General features: G+C 39.2%; 1 non-coding gene across 1 annotated transcript; it reads right to left on the bottom strand.

Annotated features, from left to right (window-relative positions):
• Positions 1-20,875: 20,875 nt before the first annotated feature.
• On the bottom strand, positions 20,876-20,982 carry LOC117313685 (U6 spliceosomal RNA). Its single transcript, XR_004528270.1, has one exon. It is a non-coding gene; the product is annotated as a U6 spliceosomal RNA (small nuclear RNA).
• Between the last annotated feature and the right edge of the window lie 210 nt (positions 20,983-21,192).

The following is a 21,192-nucleotide window of genomic DNA, read 5'->3' on the forward strand; positions in this document are numbered from 1 at the left end:
TCCTTACCAAGTTCCTGGGTTAGATATTATCCCATTTTACAAATTAGGACACAGATAATTTGTGTTTGACCTAAGATTTAAACGTAGGTCTGAGTCCAGGTCCTGTACCTCAAGTTACATGCGTTCGGATTATGTATTCTGATTATTTCTAAAATTTTATCTTCAGCTCAGACCTGTCCCTGAAGCCTCTAAGCTCTATTTCTAACTACCCAGGAGGCAGATAATCTGAATTTTCGCAGGCATCTCAAAATTAGCAGGGTCCAAACTGAACCTACCTTCTCACGAAACCTGTTCTTCCTCTTCCAAATTTTAATCGACAGTGTTGCTATCTATTCAGGCTATCAAGGTAGAGGCCTTGGAGTCATAGAGAGGAGCACATGCAGAGATGCAAATAATGCAAGTTACCTGTGTACAAGGTTTCTCATCTCACTTATCCCCAGCGTCTAACCTAGCACCATTGGTTATACCTCAGAAAAGTCTAGAAAATAGTTTCCTCTCTCCGTGGGCACCATCAATCTTCTAGTCCAAAACCTCATCTCTGAACCATTTCAATAACTACCTCCATGGTCTCCCTACCACCATCTCTCCCTCTCTCCATTATTCCACACTATCAACAGAACTATAGTCCAAACAAATATAATATTACTTCCCAATTTAAAATTTCTGTTGACTACTCATTTTCCATATGAAGAAGTCAAATCTCAACAAAAACCATTAGTAGAAAGAGCACATGGGGAATCCCTGGTGGTCCAGTGGTTAGGGCTCTACACTTCCACTGCAGGGGGCCAGGGTTCGATCCCCAGTTGGGGAACTAAGATCCCACAAGCTGTGTTGGAAAAAAAAAAAAAAGCATTTGTTTTGGAGCCAGAAAAATCTAGGTCTTAGTCCCATCTCCACCATTCATGAGTTTTGTGTCTCTAAACAAGTGAGAACCTGTCTTGAAACTCAGTTTCCTCGGCTGTCTGCTACTTTCAGTGTTGTGGGAAATCAGTGAATGAATAAAGTGCCCAGAAGGACCTGGAACACAGTTCAGGTATAACAATAATAAATACTTACTATTATACTTGTCCCTCCCACAATTTCACAACTTTATGCTCCAAAGAAACTTGCTGGATTTCTCACCCTTTGCAGAAATCAACAAAGCAAACAGTAGTTTAACTGGGTGGGGAGGGAGTGTGGGACACGAGGGAATTTTAGAGAGAGATGATAGAGTTGTAGGTTATGTGGCTGTATCCATTAGCTAAAGCAACTGTTAAATAATAGAACAGTGGTTTGGGTAGAAGGTTGGGAAGTGTACTGGGAGGGGAGGGGTGCCAATTTGGGGGCTACTGGCCATTTTATAGATTTTGACCTAATGATCGTTACATGTATATTTGCCTTGTAATAATTCAGCAAGCTGATAGTTATGTTTTATGCACTTTTATGAATGTGTATAATATTTCACAATAAAAAATTTTTTTAAAGCAGCTGACGTAGGTTTTAATGCCTCTGAACTACATCTGGCATAAATCAGAAATGAGTATTGAACTTTTCAAGGCTTTGAGCCTTTGCACATGCTACTCCTTACACCTGGAAATAAATATCCTTCCCCTCCACCTGGAAAGCTCCTATTCATCCTTCAGATGTCACTTCTTCTGAGAAACTAGCTCCCACAGACAAATAACTGCTCCATTTTCCTGCTCCTGTAATAAATCATTCTGATTAAATGGCTGACTCTCCCATTAGTCTGAATTCGTCAAGAAACACATCATAACTTATTCCTCTTTTGTTTTGCCATCACCTAGCCCACTACATGGCACACGATAGGCAACAATTAAAAGTTACTAGATGGGCTTGAGTGAACAAATTTTCATTTCAATTGGGCTAAAGAAGAAATAATGACAACGTTCATTCTTTGCAATAAACATCATAAGAAAAAGTTTAGTGGGGAAAATCAATTTTACTGGTTTAGTTTAATTAGGCCCCTGGCCTAATAGGACACTCATTTTCAATGTAGAGAACAACCATACGAGGACAATTAAAGGAACCACTATTGCATAGAATTAGTAGTGCTGTAGGCTATATGCCATAGCTGGACACTTGAAACTACTAACCATTCATCATGTAAAACCATTCATCAGGATTGTGTTTTTGTTTTTATGAGGGGTGGTTATTTTGGTTTGGTTGGTTTTTTTAACTTTTTTTTTAACTTGCAAATAAATGGGATTGTATTTTAAGCAATTTCTGCCTTTTTTAGATATCATCTTTGACTTTTTTAACTTTTAATTTTGAAATAGTTTCAAATTTAAAAGCAAATGGAAAGAACACAAATAATTCCCATACTCTACTCAGATTCACCAATTTTTAACATTTCGTCATATTTGCTCACTTGCTCTCTCTCTCAATCCATATACATATCTGATTTTTTGAACCATCTGAGGGTAGATTCAAATGTACATCCTGCCCCTTTATCCTTAATTACCTCAGTGTGTATTTTCTGAAAGCAAGGATTTTATTATCTTACATAAGTGCAATACAGTTATCATATTCAGCAAGTTTAACACTGATACGATACTTTTATTTAGACTAAGGTCTATGTTATAATTTTGTCAGTTATCCTGATAATGCCTTTTATGGATTTTTTTTCCTCCAATCTAAGACCCTATCCAGGATCACATATTGCATTTAGTTGTCGTGTCTCTTTGCTTTCCTTTAACCTGCAATAGTTCCTCAGCCTTTCTTCGTCTTTCATGACAATGACATTTTGTTCAATATGGGCCAGTTGTTTTATAGAATGAGTCAATTTGGACTTGTCTGATGTTACTTCATGATTAGATTGAAGTTTTACCTTTTTTGAATGGTATGTAATACTTGATGTGGTGTCTTTCTCAAGGCATGGAATGCCTGGTTGATAGGCTTTTTTTTTTTTTTTTTGCACCTAGCCACGTGGCTTGCCCTAACCATTAGGCCACCAGAGAACTCCCAGTAATCCTTTTTCTTGAGATATAATTGACATATAACGCTATATTAGTTTCAGGTGTACAGCACAACGATTCAAATATATTCGTATATATTGCAAAATGATCCCCACAATAAGTCTAGTTAATATCCATCACCACAGAATTATGAAACTTTTTTTCTTATGATGAGAACTTCTAAGATCTACTCCTTATCAACTTTCAAATATATAATACAGTATTATTAACTATAGTCACCACGCGATACGTTACAACCCCAGGACTTATTATTTTATAACTGGAAGTTTGTAATTTTGACCCCCTTCACACATTTCACTCACTCCTTCCCACCCCCACAACCCCCCGCCTGCAGCAACCACCAATCTGTTCTCTGTATCTATGAGTTCAGTTTTGTTTTGTTTTTGTTTTTTTTAAGATTCCATATGTAAGTTAGACCATATGGTATTTGTCTTTGTCTGACTTATTTCACTTAGCATAATGCCCTCTAGGTCCATCACATTGTCACAAATGGCAAGATTTCTTTCTTTTCATGGCTGGATAATATTCCACTGTGTGTATATATATGCACATCAATGGAGACTTACGTTGTTTGCATGTCTTGGGTATCGTTAATAATGCTACAATGAACACGGTGGTGCATATATGTTTGATATTAATCTTGATCAGAGGTTTAAGACGTTATTCAGCTTCTCCACCGTATAGTTACTGTTTTTCCTGTTGTTATGAATAAGTAATTTGTGTGTAGATAACAATGGTTTTATTATAGAGACTCCTTTCAACTAGTGATCTCAGTAATCTTGCTTAGATTTTAGAAACTATCAAAGCAAAATTAAAGAGAGTAAAAGTTAATTGAACTGACTGTAATATAATTAGAAACTATGGTCAATTATGTAACTGGAAGCTGTTTTTTGGTTTACTCTTATATGATAAAAAGTTAGAAAAGTATTTGTTATTACCCTGGGTGTTAATTTATTATCAGTAAATCCATTCAACCAACATTTGCTGAGTATCTGTAATATTCCAAACATCATGTCAAGCTGAGAATACATTGATGAGTAAGACCAGGTCTCTTCCCTTTAGTAAACAAAAATTTCTTTAGTGCCTATGCACTGGGTTCTAGGAATACATCCATGAATAATTTGGGAAGTTCTTACCTACTTGGAGTTTATAGTCTAATTATTGAGGCGCTCCCAATCTAGTAACTGTGACACAGTAAAAACCTGTATTGTTTCATGATAATCACATAAGACAAGCACATGAGAGATGACTGAAACCATGGACTTATAAGGTCTATTCACAACAGAAGCACGGGGGCAGGGGGACGGGGGTGTTTGCAGCATGTTTTCATCTCGAGTTAGAAAGCCATAATAATAGATGATGAATAATAATATGTTGGGTTTTTCCAAGTAAATATTAAAATGTTACTAAGACCTATTTCTTTAGGCCAGCTGACTAACAGATTACCTATTATTATATATTAACAGAATCATTCATCCTAAATCGGAAGTTGTAAATGTTTTGTGATTCAGGTTGAACAACAGTCATGAAGGGCTTTGTATTTGATATTGTACCATCAAAAAGACAGTCTGGGGGATTCCCTGGTGGTGCAGTGGTTGAGAGTCCGCCTGCCGATGCAGGGGACACAGGTTCGTGCCCTGGTCTGGGAAGATCCCACATGCCGTGGAGCGGCTGGGCCCGTGAGCCGTGGCCGCTGAGCCTGCGCGTCCGGAGCCTGTGCTCCGCAACGGGAGAGGCCACAACAGTGAGATACAGTGAGATGCCCGCGTACTGCTAAAAAAAAAAAAAAAAAAAAGGGACAGTCTGAGTTTTTCATTCATTCTCCTAACTGCTCCTCCTTATGGCCAAGAAGGTTTATTTGAATGACTGAAAATAAGGCTGCAGTTCAGGACTGTAGAACAGAATGTCTTTTATGTAACTCTAACTTCATTAGTATCTTGATCTAAAATACCAAATCCAAAATCTTCTCTGGAAAAGTGAGATGATGCCTCATCTCTAACAACAAGGTATCAGAAGAAATGTACACTTTTGACTTATGAGAACTGAGTCAACACATGTGCCTTAGGTCTTAATTCCAGTTGAATACATAGACTACTATGTACCCGACTATAACCTACAACAAAATACTGTACTAACGGAACATTTTAAGTAAATAAATTGTGTCTGCACTTATTATATTGATCTGAGATTTTAAGTAATTTCTAAAATAATTTCTACAAAATGATCACATTTTTATCTTAAATTGGCATTAATTTTTCCCATTCAAACGGTCTAATTTTCTCAAATGAAAGTTGCATATTTTACATCTGAGAAATCTCTAGAATTAGAGCCTCTGCAGGTAGAAGGTACCTTATAAAAAGTCAGGAAGCTTGCTTGGGTGTTTCTTCTACTTCAAGTCATCAGTTATTGTCAGTCAGCAAACAGTTAAAGCAATTTCAGTGTTGTAATGATCATATGTGGAGTAAGGAAAAAAGTTAGATCGGTGAGAATTTTGAAAAAGAGCATCAAGGAATTACTCTCTCCACTCAAGAAGAGACGTTTCAAGTTAGAAGAAAGCCCCTCAGGATCCAGAGTGTCGAGATCCTTGGTAAGACCTGTGTTGCTGGGCAGTACTACGTCATCCAGTAACACCTAGATGCTGGAGTTAATATCACTGTTTTCAATGCCATAGAATGATGCTTTCTCCTTAGTAATTTGTGGGGGAGTACCTAAAGTAGTGTCACTCTCTTTTCTAAAATAAATGTCTTTGTAAAAAAGTGAGTCAAAGTTCAGTGTGTTTTTAAGCATCTTATTGCTAAAAGAGATGGTGTGCCAACTGTTAGGAATGGCAGTTTCATTTATGGGAACAAAGTTGCTTTACATTTCTCAGAACCTTAGTTTTAAAGAAACAATTGCTATAGGATATTCAAGAATTCCCCTATCCATGTTAGTTCTCTTTTCTTAATCTCTTGTGAAACTGGAAACTGTAATACAACAAAGTGAGAGAATTGAAACTTCTCATTTTTTAATCCTTGTCTTTCTAGTCTTAGGAAGCTCATTTTATTTTATTTTATTTTATTTGGTGTTCAAATACACTAATTTTATTTGACTTTGTATCCATAATTTTAAAGAAAACAAATAGCTAGAAGTTCATTTTAAACACACAACCCAGCCAGATGAATGAAGATGCAAAATAATGCACAAGTCAACTAGATTAATAAAATGAATGCCTAAAGATTGTTCAACTTAAGTGCTATATTTTATGTGGAAAACATCTGAGACGTTTGTATCTCATCTAACTCTCCCTTAGGATTTTAGTTAAAGAAAACAGAGAACTCATGTCTTCTGGGAATTACAAAAAGAGTCTACAGAAGGTATTTTATAGTCTACGTGTTCATCCCTACATCATCCTTGTGTTAAAAGAGAGGGGAAAAAATTCTGAGAAAAAATATAAAGAGATGGCGAGGGGAAAGGAAAAGTTAATGAACATTAGCTGAGTCACTACTGTGGACCAGACACCAGCCTAGGCACTTTACATACATTCATTATCTCACTTACCAAGCAGTATTAAATAGCTTTATACTAGCCTTCATATGTTCACTGAGCATGGAGATATTCTCTCCTGATGTGACCTATGAAAAAAATCACTTTGCCCAGTCTAAAATGCTCTAGCTCTGATACTTTCACGAGGGAGACAGAAAGGTTGCTGCCGATTCATAGGAATTGTCACTACACTACCAGGAGAAAACATGTGCGGAAACTCCTGGCTATCTACAAATCCAGTATTTGGCAGGAGCATAGTTGCTGCACATAAACCACACTTAAAATACTGGGCTCTGTCTGGACACTACACTTTTAAAAGAGATACAAACAAACAGAGGCACATTCACTGGGAGAATGACCAGAAAAGGGAAGAGATAGGAAATCATGTCCTACCTGGAGTGTTCGTACAAACTGGGGAAATTTCGCCTAGCCACTGAAGACTTCAAAAATACATGAGGTGTCAGATGGAAGAGGAAAAATATGTGTTCTATATGCCCATCCTTGCTGGGTGCAAGAAGTGCAGGAAGGCCAATCTCAATATGATAGAATAAAGAATTTTCTAACCAAACTGTCCTTAAATGGAATGGATTGCCTCAGGAGGTGATAAGTTCTCTATCACTTGGAAATGTGCAAACTTTGACTGGGCCCTTGGCAGAAATATTGTAAAGGAGATTCAAACTTAAAATGGAAGACTGGGTTTAAAAAGATGACTCTGAAATTATTTCCAACCCAGACATTGTTCACAAATGACTGGTGATTGAACCAAACCTTCGTGCCTCGGAACTCATAGTTCAAAATACAATAAATCGGAATAAACTTTCCTCACATGAACCATACAATAAGAAATCAGAATTTTCCTACCCTTCCTAATTCAAAGTTAGAATATACAATTTTACTCACTGGTTTTTTCATAAATTGAGACACAAACCAACAACCTGACCTGTTAATGCCAACACTGGGATCAGGCATCATTGGTTTATCCTCTATAAATATCAAGGATGGAATTAGAGTATTTTGATTCATTCATGTAACAGCTATTTATTGAGCACCTATTATATGCCAATAACAGTGCTAGGGATTGGGATGGGAGATATAATCATGAACAAAAAACATGACCTCTGCCCTCAAGGAGTTTACAGTCTAGTACAGTTGCTGTCTCCCTACAGATCACATGAAATCTACTGTTTCCATGCATGTGCCTTCATTAATTTACTTTCTGATTAAAAATGTCAAAATACTTAAAACAGAAAAAACATTTTCCTTCTATTAAACATTCATCAGAAATATCATGATTATCAGCTTAGAAGGACTCAATTTACATAATCTGAGAAACCATATTCTACCAAAATACATCACTGCTTATATTTATGGAGTTAGTACAAATATACATAATATGTAAGAATGTTCTTTGCTATGATTAATTTATATAGACAAATTAATTTGCATGCAATGTGACTCATTAAGAGAATATAATTACTTGAATAATCAAAAATTATTTATGAACGTTAATTAGCTGGCGTTTTGCAGTTTTCAGATAGATACTATGGTCTAAATCAGCATTAGAAACATTTGTGGTTAGTAGTCTGGTTCTTACGTACCCCAGTAGTTTGATTTGCTGCAAAATTAAATTTACAGTTGAGCTGGAAGTTTGGTAGTAGGATTTAGGTTAGGAGCTGGAAAAAAATTTTATAAGATTAAGTCATGTGATTTAGTTGACTGACGTTACCAAGAATAACATATGAAAACTGTGAAGACAGAATCTATGAAGCCTTAAGTTCCTGCCATATACAAAGCCACATGATGAGGAGATGAATTCCTATATTCTTGCAGGCCTATTCAGAATTGTTTGCAGGTAAAACGACTCCTGCCTTTGTAATCGTGGTTGATTAAACCAGTCATCATTTCACGAGTCACAGGCAACATTATACAGTCTGGCACACACTAGGCACCCGATGAACATTTTTAAATGAATGAACAAATGGGCAGAAGTGGAAGTAAACTCAGAATTAGCATAACAGGGGTTAAAAAAAAGAAAAAGTGACCCACCCATTAACTCATTCAATAAATATTTTCTCATCTCTATAATTAAATCGGGCACTGTACGTCAGATACTCTTCCAAGGTATATAGGTGTAAGCAAGACCAGACATGATCGTACTACCCCTCAAGAAGTTTAGTCTAACTGAAAAGACAGATACTAATCAAAAGCCGCCCATTAAAATGCAAATATAATATGCATAATATGAGAAGTGGCATGATAAGATGTATGGTGCTACGAGAGGGTCTAACAGAGGGGTCTGACCTTGTCAGGGAGGTCAGGGAAGCCTTGCTAAAGGACATGATGACAAATAATTACCCAGACGAAGTGAGGCTGAAGGAGCGTTCCAGTCACAGGGTCTGGCAGGTGCAAAGGTCTCATGGAAGAATGAGGGCCAGTACGCCTTTGCACAGGAGGCATGGTGTGAGATGAGGCTGGAAAGACCCCTGTAGGCCATGAGTGGTGGTCCTTTAGTCTTAAAAGCAAGTAAAAGCATCCCAGTGTGTAACAAGATTAGGGATTTAATCATTACACTCAAACATGCACACAAAACATGGTGTCATCATGTTACGTGTGTGTCTATATACAATGTGTGTATATATACATATACATATATATATATATATTTTTTTATTTTTTATTTTTTTTTGCGGTACGCGGGCCTCTCAGTGCTGTGGCCTCTCCCATTGCAGAGCACAGGCTCCGGACGTGCAGGCTCAGCGGCCATGGCTCACGGGCCCAGCCACTCCGCGGCATGTGGGATCTTCCCGGACCAGGGCACGAACCCATGTCCCCTGCGTCGGCAGGCGGACTCTCAACCACTGCGCCACCAGGGAAGTCCTACTGTCTTTTTTTTTTTATTATTATTATAAACATCTTAGTTGGAGTGCAGTGGTATCTCATTGTGGTTTTGATTTGCATTTCTCCGATAGCTAATGATGTTGAGCATATTTTCATGGGTTTATTGGCCATTTGTGCATCTTTTCTGAAGAAATACCATGCCTGACTTTTGAATATCCTATTAGGCTTTCATAAAGGTAAAATATTGTTTATAATTATCTGAACCTAGAATTTAACTCCAGGTCACATACAATCATGAAATATTTTTGCATGGTTTTAATATATGGTAAATTCAAGGAATGCAACTACCATGTAAATTGAGTATCGATTATACCATGTTATATTCAGAAGCTTAGCAAGATCTGTTCATTATTTCAGAGCACATGATCAGTGGCAGTGCCCTCAGGGCATTTGAATTGCTGGTGTAACATGCCTTTCTGTATCAGTCTGCGCTTGTTGCTGTGACATGCAAATAAGTATTCAAGGGAATTTGAGACTCCTTTTAATAGATTTAGAAACATAGGCATCTCAATGCATGTTAACAATAAGGGTTGTTTGTAAATATTCTATGTTATTTCTAACTTATGTATTTTAATGTTGTGTAACACAGTGTTATCTATGCTGTGAAAATTACATATTAAAATTATGTAATTCATAATGTTCTGTTGTTTTTCGATCTTACTTCATGTTCCCAGAAGCCTGTCAAACAACCCTCTTGGTAGTCTCTTCTAATACGGTATTATTTCCAGTCTACCTTCTTCCTCTTCGCCTAAGGATGTAGTATCCAAGGTCTTTTTAAATACCAAAGATTGAGTGCACTGGGATTTTAAGACAGGAGACATGTTTTGTGTGTGTGTGTGTGTGTGTGTGTGTGATATTTCATCACTGTCTATCTGATGTCATAATAAAGGGAATTATTCTACATTGTACTAACAAATAAGACCAAACTCGCATGTACAAATATCCTATAGTACTTCCTCACTTTCTCCATTTCCACTGTCTGTAATTTGTCTTGGCTGTTAACTACACTTCAGTCATGGTTATTTCCCTCTTTCTCTTATCATATACAAATAAGTCTGATCCATAATACGTATCCTAATTCTAGTTTATACTTTCATTTCCACTTGTACTTCTGCTCTTTCATTTTCCTGTATTTCTTGTACAGAGGAATTTCTTACTTCTCTCAAATTCAAACTTTTTCATTGTAACAAGACTCAAGCATCTGACCCCTACATGATATCTTCTAGTCCAGACATGCCCAGGCATTTACACATTGAAAGATTTATTATTTTATAGTAAATTACTTCCCCTTTGTTTCCCCTTTATATTAGGTATAGGTTATTATATTGATTTTTTTGGAATTCTATGTGGATACATTTATATTACCTATGACTTTCATTTCAGGATAATGAAGGAGGAATTACACAATATTCGTTATGGAAATGGGACACTGGATCTGAGACGGTTGAGACCCGCTGCTCTACATCATATCCTCCTCCACCCAGGACAGCAAGCCTCACGGCCTGGCTATCATCCGAGGCCTGGCTAGCTTCTCTACACTACGGCAGGCTCTATGCTCTCAAGTGAGTAGGCTTGGTTCTTGATATGCTAAAAGAATTTAGATGATCATCTCTAGCCCAAGCCTGGTTTCAAGATTAAAGAAGTCAGGTAACTTCCCTCTCATCCCCAGAGCAGTAAACCTCAAGCCTCATCCTCAAATGCAGAAGATGATAAAACTCATGATTTAAAGGACAAATTAAAGTGTGCTATTTTAATTATTGTTAACTATAAATATTTAAAGCAAGATAGGAGGTAACATAATGATGTTTGGGTTCTATAAACTCCAGATGCTGTGCAGATAATTGACTGTGAGAAGCTCATCTATTGACTCAAGAGAAACACAACAGCTTTTCTGGTTTTCTTTGAAATCTAGTGCAAATGTGGCCAGTGTTCCCCCATGCTCTCCCATGGTGCCGGGTATCATTAAATTAATCCTTTATCACTTAAGGTCTTCTGGGACCTTACAGGACCACAGCATAATAGTGTAATGTACAAAGATGTCAAACATATAGTTGGGGAGTGGCTTAATATCTTCAGAATCTAATTCCTTTATATCTTAACTTTATGTATTGATTGTCTCCAAGTAGCGTGGTTGCTCAGCTGTGGTCTTGGTCCCTGAAGCTTCTAGCTAATAAAGGCAGGTCTTAGAATAGGAGTCCAGGTGCTGCTTCATGAACTGGAAAACATGGAGGCTTAATGCATTCTTGCTTTCTCTCTCTGAAGTCTCCCATTTTATTTTAATTTTAATCTATGATTTCATGAAGTTGAGTTAGATCCAATATCAAGACATCTCATATTATCATGGGGCATTATAGCAACGAGAGTCACATTGGTCCATGTGAATTGTTTAATGAACCTTGTATCATTGATCCAGCCACCAATATAGCTATGACATTCCAGACTGGAGAGAAGGAAAGAGTCACCAACTGCCTTAAATTATTTGGCAGAGGAGGTGAGTATAAATTGTGCAGGATGGAATACGTAAGTCAAGATCGCCAAAAGAAAGAGTATAATGTATTAGGGATCCACCATGCTCCAGTAGGACCTAATCTTTACCGTTACTCGGCAAAACTCTATTTCTAAGTAAGGTCACATTCTCATATATAGAACAGACTTACGGTTGTCAAGGGGGAGGGGGTTGGGGGAGGGATGGAGTGGGAAGCTGGGGTTAACAGATGTAAGCTATTTTATATAGAATGGATAAACAACAAGGTCCTACTGTATAGCTATCCTATGATAAACCATAATGGAAAAGAATATAAAAACTGTATATATATGTATAACTGAATCACTTTGCTGTACAGCAGAAATTAACGCAACATTGTAAATCAACTATACTTCAGTTTTTTAAAAAACTCAATAAATAAATAAATAGTCACATTCTGAGGTACTAGGGGTTAGGACTTGAACATATAATTCTGGAGTGGGAGGGGGGACGCAATTCAACCCATAACGTTTACCTTTTTTCTTAAAGCAATAATGCTTTGCCTGTGAAATTACGGCTGTGGGAAAGGGAGTAAAATAGTGGTACTGATGAGTGGTATGACTTCTAGCTTCAATTTCTAAGTCCTCCTGCTTATTTTTCTTCTTGATTTTGAGGGAGAAAAATACCAGAAATATTGGACAACTGTAAGTGCCCTTAAGTCATCTTGAGGGCTTTTCATGTGAAATAATATAATAGTAATAGAGATACAACTACTTGTCATAGAAGAACATGCAAAATTACCAGCCAAACTTTACAGTGACAAGAAATTGTTACTTTTAGATTTGAGCATATAAACACTGCTGATATACACCTCAGCTTCCTGCTGCCATTTTCCTCAAGATAAAGAATCTTCAAAGCAAAACCCAACCTAAGCAAAATTACGAAGTAAAGGAGACTTGCCTTTTGGCCATTCCCTTCTCTTCCTCCCCTGTTTCCTCCCTTTCAGGCACTTCACTGTGTCGTATTTGCCTTTCCTGGCCAGGATTGTCTAGGGTCCCGTAGACATTCTGCCATCTTTGCTGTTTGGCCCATCCTGCCACGACCATTCAGGATTTGTTATGATGAATTTACCTGCAGATGAATTTACCTGCAAATCTGCCAGTTCTGAATTTCCTCAGGATCAGACTCTTATTTTTATTTTTATCAAAATATATATCTTCTTTTTAAAATTTGTTTATTTATTTTATTTTATTTTGGCTGCATTGGGTCTTTGTTGCTGTGCACAGGCTTTTCTCTAGTTGCGGCGAGCAGGGGCTACTCTTCGTTGTGGTGCATGGGCTTCTCATTGTAGTGGTTTCTCTTGTTGCAGAGCATGGGCTCTAGGTGCACGGGCTTCAGTAGCTGTGGCATGCAGGCTCAGTAGTTGTGGCTCACGGGCTCTAGAACGCAGGCTCAGTAGTTGTGGCGCATGGGCTTAGTTGCTCCAAGGCATGTGGGATCTTCCTAGACCAGGGCTTGAACCCGTGTCCCCTGCATTGGCAGGCAGATTCTTAACCACTGCACCACCAGAGAAGCCCCAGGATCAGGCTCTTTAAAATGCCATCTCTGATCACAATTTGCAAAACTAATGAATTTGATCCACGATAATGTGGTCATGGGAGACAGATGAAGAATCTTTCCATCCCTTGTAGGTAAATCTATATTGAAAAAGAAAAACACCTTTGAAACAATGGCAGATGCCTCTGTTGTATAATTCAGCATAGTGGCTTCTATCAGGATTCTCAGGCAGGGAGAGCTACATCATTTGCATGATCCAGTGCAAACTGAAAATGCAGGGCCCCAGAACCAGTCCCAGCTCACAGGGGACAGGCCAGTTCCAAAGGATTATAACTTCCACACCAGTACATGCTCAGCACCTGGATTAGGGATGTTCAAGAGGGCCCTCCGAGTCACCTGCCAAATGTACAGGGTGCTGCCGCCCCAGGACACTACAGGTCACGCTCCAGACTCTGACCCTCCTTGCGCCTGCACCTAGGCCACCACCAGGGGCAGAAGTGGGCAACAGAATGCAGGTTTCCCCACTCTGCTGCCACCACCTGGTTGCTAGGTCACGTAGAGGGTGACAGTGGTCATGGGGTGAGAGTGGGGAGGAGGAAAAGCATGCCCAAGGCACCAGGGGTCAGGAAACAGGCAGCCAAGAACCTCCGCCAGGTCAGAGGGGGGCAGGTGTGTGAGCCAAAGCTCCGAGTCCCCAGAGAATGGTTCATTGTCCCAGCAGACTTCTCTTAGAAACCACAAATTCAAAGATAAAATTATTAAAGAGTTTCAAGACAGTAGCCACAGAGCATTAAACCCTAAATGCAGTGGCTCCATAGACAAGGGAGCAGTATTTTCATGCAAGTAGATCTTTGTAGTGGTCCTTAATCACATGGCATTACAAGGACATCAAGACATAGTGCAAACAGCATAGGATTTGGAATGAAAAGATACAGATTTGTGTCCTGAGTTGCTGGTTTACTAACCAAAGGAGATTATTATTATTGAACTTTTCAAAACCATGCTTTTATCACGTATGATGGTATTGTAAAGTGGTGTCCTACAAGGGTTAAATTCAATAAGGTTTGTGTGACAGAGACGATCAGCTAGCCACCAAAATCCATCTTTGGGTACACAGCTAGATGACATTTCCTTATCTTTCTTACAGATAGCTGGAGCCATCTGACTAAGTTCTCTCCAACAGAATGTGAGCAGAAGTGATATACGCCACTCCCAGCCAGGTCCTGAAAATCTCCCACAGCTGTTTCTCTACACCCTTCCCATCCTGTAGGCTGGTTGTAAACGATGGTGAGGTCCTAGAAGCAGGAATTCTTAACCTGGGGTCTGTGGAGCCCCAAAGGATCCATGGATAGAACTCAAGGAATCTATGATTTAGATGAGGAATACCTTTAAATCTTTATTTCCACTAACCTCTATTTGAAATGCTGCATTTCCTTTCACTGTTAATGTAGGCAACAAAGCACAGTACTATGAGCTGTAACTGACCCTTTCACCAATAAAAGTCACCAATACTACAGTTGTTGGAGAAATCTGAAATACAATGTATGCTCATCACTACTTTGATAGTATAGTCATCCTTAGACCCACTGCTAGATCTTCTTATTTAATGCATTAATTAAAAGCACATATACTACTCCATCACAAATTAGCTCTTTTAATACTTTAATAATGATAGTTCAACATATACATTTCATTATGTAATCTTAAATATTTTATTTTATGCATTTGTAACATTATTCCAAGAAAGAAGTTTGCAGGCTCAACCAGACTGTCTAAGTGGCCCATGACACAAAAAATTTAGGACCCTGGTAGGATTATGCTAAGGAGGAAAAAAAAAAATCTAAACTTGAAAGGCTATTTACTATGTGATCCCATCTATAAGACATTCTGGAAAACGCAAATTTATAAGGATAGAAATCAGTGGGGAAGGGAAGGAGATTGACTACAAAGGGGCACAAGGGTACTTCTGGATTGATGGACATGTTCTAGATCTCAAATGTGACAGTGGTTATGCAACTGTATGTATTCATCAAAACCCACTGAACTGTACACCTAAGAAGGGAGAAATTCACTATATGTAAATTATACCTAAATAAACCTGACTTAAGAAAAAAAAACAAACCCTGCTAGAGGACAGCAGAGCCACAGAGGAAAGGAGCCTTCATGAAGACATTGGAGGAGAGTCACCCACTGGCCCGTACAACTGCCCAGGGCTGTCCTGTGAGAGAGAAAGAAACTTCTATTGTGTTGAGTCCAGGCTTGGGCCTATTTGTTACCACAGTTTAGACCACCCTGACACATTTAGTATAAGTATTTGCTACACTGTAACACATAATACAAATGTTGGAATGAGAATATTTGAGTGCAAGTCCCCACGATGTTACTTCGGAGGTTTTGCAAAATTTGGACAATCACTTGACTTCTCTGAACTTTAATTTCTTCATCATGGAATGGACAGATTGATTACACCCCCTTGCATTATGTTGTGAAGATGAGAAACAATACAGACCTTAGCCTAGAGCACCCAATAAATGAAGAACTGTTAAGTAGTCACCTATTCTGATTGTGTTTGGAGCACTACCCAATGCATTTGTAGTCCCAGCCCTACAAAATCTAGCATTACACCTTCCTTTGCAAAGCTGTTTCTTGCAATGTAGGCCCCCCTCTTTAGCAAGTGACTTTCAGATCTCATAATTAGATGGGATGTTCAAGACCACGTAACCCATTCCTTTTGCTTCCTATTTCCGCTTAGGGGAACAAAACTAAAGTAACAGTATAGCTTTAGGCTCTGAGACACAGAATTGGCAACTAAGACCCAGAGATGAAAGAAAAGGTCCAGAAAGACCCCACATTCTGAGTCAAAGCCACAGCTATTGAGGAGGAGGCAGCATCCCATGGGGCTTGTGGAGAGCTGCCGTTCTGGAAGAACTGAGGGAAGAACTGGAAGAGAGGAGATCATGATTTGGGAGACTACAGCTTCATTGAAATGAGGCTATTCTCTTCCTTTACCGCCTGCAAACCAAAGAAAGGTGATAATAAAAGTAGAGGATTCCCAAACTCTCATCCCCAACTACAGTGGGGGCTACAGATGAGTATCTTATCTAAGAGTGGATCAAGGACCAGAATGGCCAAGTGCCTGAAGCCACGTCAGAGAATGATGATAGATCTGAGAGAAGGTTTGTCTGGGAGAGGCAACCTGAATTTCCACTCTTTGGAGAAACAAGGATTCTTGAGTGCCTGTGGGTCAAGACGACACTGATGAAGGGGTCTATATGTCTGAGCCACCTCACTTTTACTGAACTGAACAATCACCCAACAGTTATGGGACTCCAAGTGATGGGGATCCCAAGTGAAGTGGCAGGGGCTGTGGCCATGGTGGCTGGAATCCAAGCCAGACCCCCCAAAACTAGGGACCGTGCAAAGAGGAGGCCCCTATCAGCACCCTTCAAAGAATCAACAAACATACCACAGAGAGAATAGCATTTGGTTGCTACCACAAAATGCAAATGTACGAGTGCCAGTCACAATCGGCAGAGTAGTAGCTGCTACTTCATTATAGGCCATTCTATAAGGAGACCCCTGCCTCTGCCTTTCCTACTTGCTCCCCACCCCAGCACCATAGGGGAAGCAGTGAGAAGGTAGGAGTGAGGGCAGGTGCCTCAGAGAGTGTCCACCATGTGCTCTCAGCCTGCTCCAGTCGGCCGGCCTACAAACCACTGCTCCAGCTTCTACCACCACCACCAACCACTACTATTCCCCTTACCACCACTCTGCCCACCACCATCACGACCAGTAGCAAGCAGCTAGAGCCAAAAGTCTTACCTGTATGGGCAGGGGTATGGCTAGAGATTTGGGCCAAGTATGAGTTTTATATACATATATATTTTTTACGTTTGAATGTATATGAGTTTAATATTTTTAAATGGATAGTACTGCCCTTAAAACATGATCGATGAACTAGCCTAATAACTCTGTGTCTTTGAAGTTGTGGAATTGCACTGAAATGCTTCAAAGGAGCCCATTACCCAGAGGCAGAGCATAACTTGAGAAGGTAAAATCATTTCATGATTATGCCCACAATGAATTGAAACTTTTGATGAAATGAATAATAAATTGACATTTTTTGAGCACCAAGTACATCCCAAGCACTGTTTATTAAACATGATCTTTTTCACACCTGAGAGAACTTCCTCGCTGAAATAGCTCCCAAGCCAAGGTAAGCTGACGTATTCTTCCCAACTCCAATGACAAAAGTATTGGTTTGCAATAGACTGTGTTTAAATACATTTTAACAAGTACACTTACTGATCTGGAAATCATTAGTGTGTCATGAATTAAGAGCATGAGGTAGAAACAAAAGGTATCAGGGATCTCAGAGCTTTGCCAGGCAACTGCCCACGAGGGCATTCATTTATCAGTCAATACATGCCCACATAGCAGAAAATACGGAATGTGAAAATTGTTTCTTGCCACTAATGTATTTAATCTGTGGGTGATCAGTATCCCTTTGCAGAAAGTGAGGCCATCAGTTCTGAGGCAGATGTTGGCACAAAAAACAAAGCCACAACCAATATTAACACCATTGAATAAGCCAGATATTATGAAGCCAGGCTAGTAATTCTCAGAAAACAAAACAGGATTATGTAAATCTGTGAGCATTTAAAATGTACATTCTCATCTCATTAATAATTTCCTTACATCGTTTACATGTTGAAATGATTTTAAATATATCGGGTTAAGTGAAATATATTATTAACATGGAAAAAATTTAAAAATAAAATGTACATTCTCATGTTAAACAGTGGTTTGAGAATTATTTTCTTTGACATGATTGATGCCACTGCGTCCCTCTGGGTTTCAGTGGTGGTGATGGTGGTAGTGTTTTTGATTTCTTTTGTTTTTGACTACCCAAGGTTCACCATGAAATGACTCACCAAAACAAAAACTGAAAACCCAAAAATAAAGATCAATTCATCACAATTCTTCATCAAACCCAGTAGGACAAAAAGGCCCAAATTGCATGCTTAGCCATTGTTATGAGCTGAATTGTTTCCCTTCAAAATTCCTGTGTTATTCCTGGCACCCCAGAATGTGACTGTATTTGGAGATAGGGTCTTTAAAGAGATAATTAAGTTAAAATGAGGTCCTTAGGGTGGGCCCTAATCCAATACGACTGGTTTCCTTACAAGAAGAGGAAATTTGGACACAAACACACACAGAGGAAAATACCACGTGAAGATACAGGGAGAAGACAGCCACCTACAAGAGAAAGAGAAGGGCCTCAGAAGAAACCAACCTGCTGACACCCTGATGCCTCCAGAACTATGAGAAAATTAATTTCTGTTGTTTCAGCCACCAGTCTGTGGTACTTTGTTATGGCAGCCCTGAGACTAATACAGCCATCATTATTTTTCAACTATATATTTTACTTAAAATCATAGCACTGTGCCTAAAGCATCAATTAAGTGCCTCAGTACCAATTATCCAGGCCAACCCTATCATTCTATGTATAGTAATAATACCTAGCAGTATTGGGTGCCTACAGTGTGGGACACTGGGACGGATATCTATATTCTGATATTTACATCAACCCTGTTCAGTGTATGCATTGCTATTGGCCCCATTTTTACAGATTCCCAGAGCCAGCGACTATCAGAAACCCGGGTTCAAACCCAGGTCTGCTTGACACCAAAGTCCTAAACTCTTGGACATTACACCAGAATGAGTTTACCAATTTGCCTACTGTTAATCAATTTGCCTGCTGTTCTGACTCACAGCAGAACTAGAGCTGGAATGGAGGTCACCTGACTCCCAAACCAGTATCCTGCCTCGATGACTGCAAGACATTTTGAAACACAAAATTTTACAGAGTTCTCGCATCAGTGCAGGGTGGCCTGGCAAAGGGCTGAGACCCACTGGACCTCTTGTTCCTGTCTCATACTCTGCAGATGCTCTACACAGCATCAGAAGATTGGAAAATGGGTGAGGCTTCTGGACTAGGAACGTCTGTGAGGGTGGCTGCATGCTGATCGTGGGTAAGAGAAGAGGGAGAGCCACGCTGATGAGGTTTAGGGGGGTTGGGTTTATTTATTTTTTTAAGAAAGGCAGACTGCCACTTGCAGAGCCCTCGTTAGGATGTATCTGGAGTCCTGGTAGGTTGACTGCCCTATGTTGTCCTACAAATGGACCATAAGAGCTTGCTTGGAGGTCCTAGCAGGAGAGCACAGCTACTGCCTGCACTTGAAGGAAGAAAGATCCACCTCTATCAGGGAAGGTTGCCCTCATCCACCAGCATGCAGCTTCAGGAGGGACACACGTGATGGAGCGGGCAGGGAGGAAGAGGACAGCTGCTTAGCCAGCCAGATCAGCCCAATCAACCCTGGCAATCAAAGGGGTGACAGATATTGCTGCCAGATCGCCCTCACATGCAAGATTTAGAGTTTGAAGAGGAAAACTAAAATAGTTGGGGTTTAGAACGTGAGAAACAGAAATTTTCACCATACATAACAGATTTATAGGCTTTTATAGGCAATCTGCATGTAAATAGGAAATTCTAGAATTTTGGAGGTTTTCTTTTGATGAAATTGCTTTTCCTCTCTCATGCCTGTAGAGAGCTACGTTGAACTCCTGTAGTTTATACTCGAGCTTGTTTCTGACGTACTCATTCTGACATACTCAAAATCAGACTACAAAATTTCATGTTAAAAGTCCTAAATAAAACCTAGAGCTCATCACTGCAGTGTGAAATATCCCAAATGGAAGATGCTAAATTGTAAGGATGAAACTCTTTCTGCAGTGTTAAGGGAAAACTGCCTTTTCTAAACTGTCTTCATGTAAGTAGCCTCTGTATCAGTGGTTCTCCAAGTGTGGTTCCCCAGGCCAGCGGCACTAGCATCACCTGGGGTGGGGACTTGTTAGAAATGCAGTCTCAAGCCCCAACCCAGATGTACTGAATCAGAAACTCAGAAATCTGTGTTTATAAGCCTGCCCAGGTGATTCTGATGAGCACATATGTTTTGCAACCACTGGTCTATAATAAATTTTTTTTATTGGAGTATAGTTGCTTTACAATATTGTGTTAGTTTATAATGTACAGCTATACATACACATATATCCCCTCTTTTTTGGATTTCCTTCACCACAGAACACTGAGTAGAGTTCCCTGTGCTATGCAGTAAGTTCTCATTAGCTATCTATTTTATACATAGTATCAATAGTATATATATATGTCATCCCAATCTCCCAGTCTTCCCACCCACACCCCCTTTCCCGCTTGGTATCTATACGTTTGTTCTCTACATCTGTGTCTCTATTTCTGCTTTGTAAATAAGATTGTCTATACCAATTTTTTCAGATTCCACATATATGCATTAATATACGATATTTGTTTTTCTCTTTCTGACTTACTTCACTCTGTATGGCAGTCTCTAGGTCCATCCATGTCTCTATAAATGACCCAAAAAACATGGAACGCTTCACGCATTTGCATGTCATCCTTGCACAAGGGCCATGCTAATCTTCTCTGTATCGTTCCAATTTTAGTATATGTGCTGCCAAAGCGAGCACTAATAAATATTTTTTAAACTTTGAAAAAGTCTTAAATACTGAACTCTAAAATCTTTAATCAGTAAAATGATTTAAAAAGGAGAGTTGTCAGAATGACCCAAGTAATTACTAAATCATGTTCTGTCAAAGACTCAACACCACCTATTGAAGCGATACCTGGCCTCTTAGGTACCTTTCAATACCTAGAGTCCGTGAGCATTGAGAGAGAAC

Source organism: Tursiops truncatus, chromosome 9 (genome assembly GCF_011762595.2).
Source record: "Tursiops truncatus isolate mTurTru1 chromosome 9, mTurTru1.mat.Y, whole genome shotgun sequence".
Taxonomy (NCBI): domain Eukaryota; kingdom Metazoa; phylum Chordata; class Mammalia; order Artiodactyla; family Delphinidae; genus Tursiops; species Tursiops truncatus.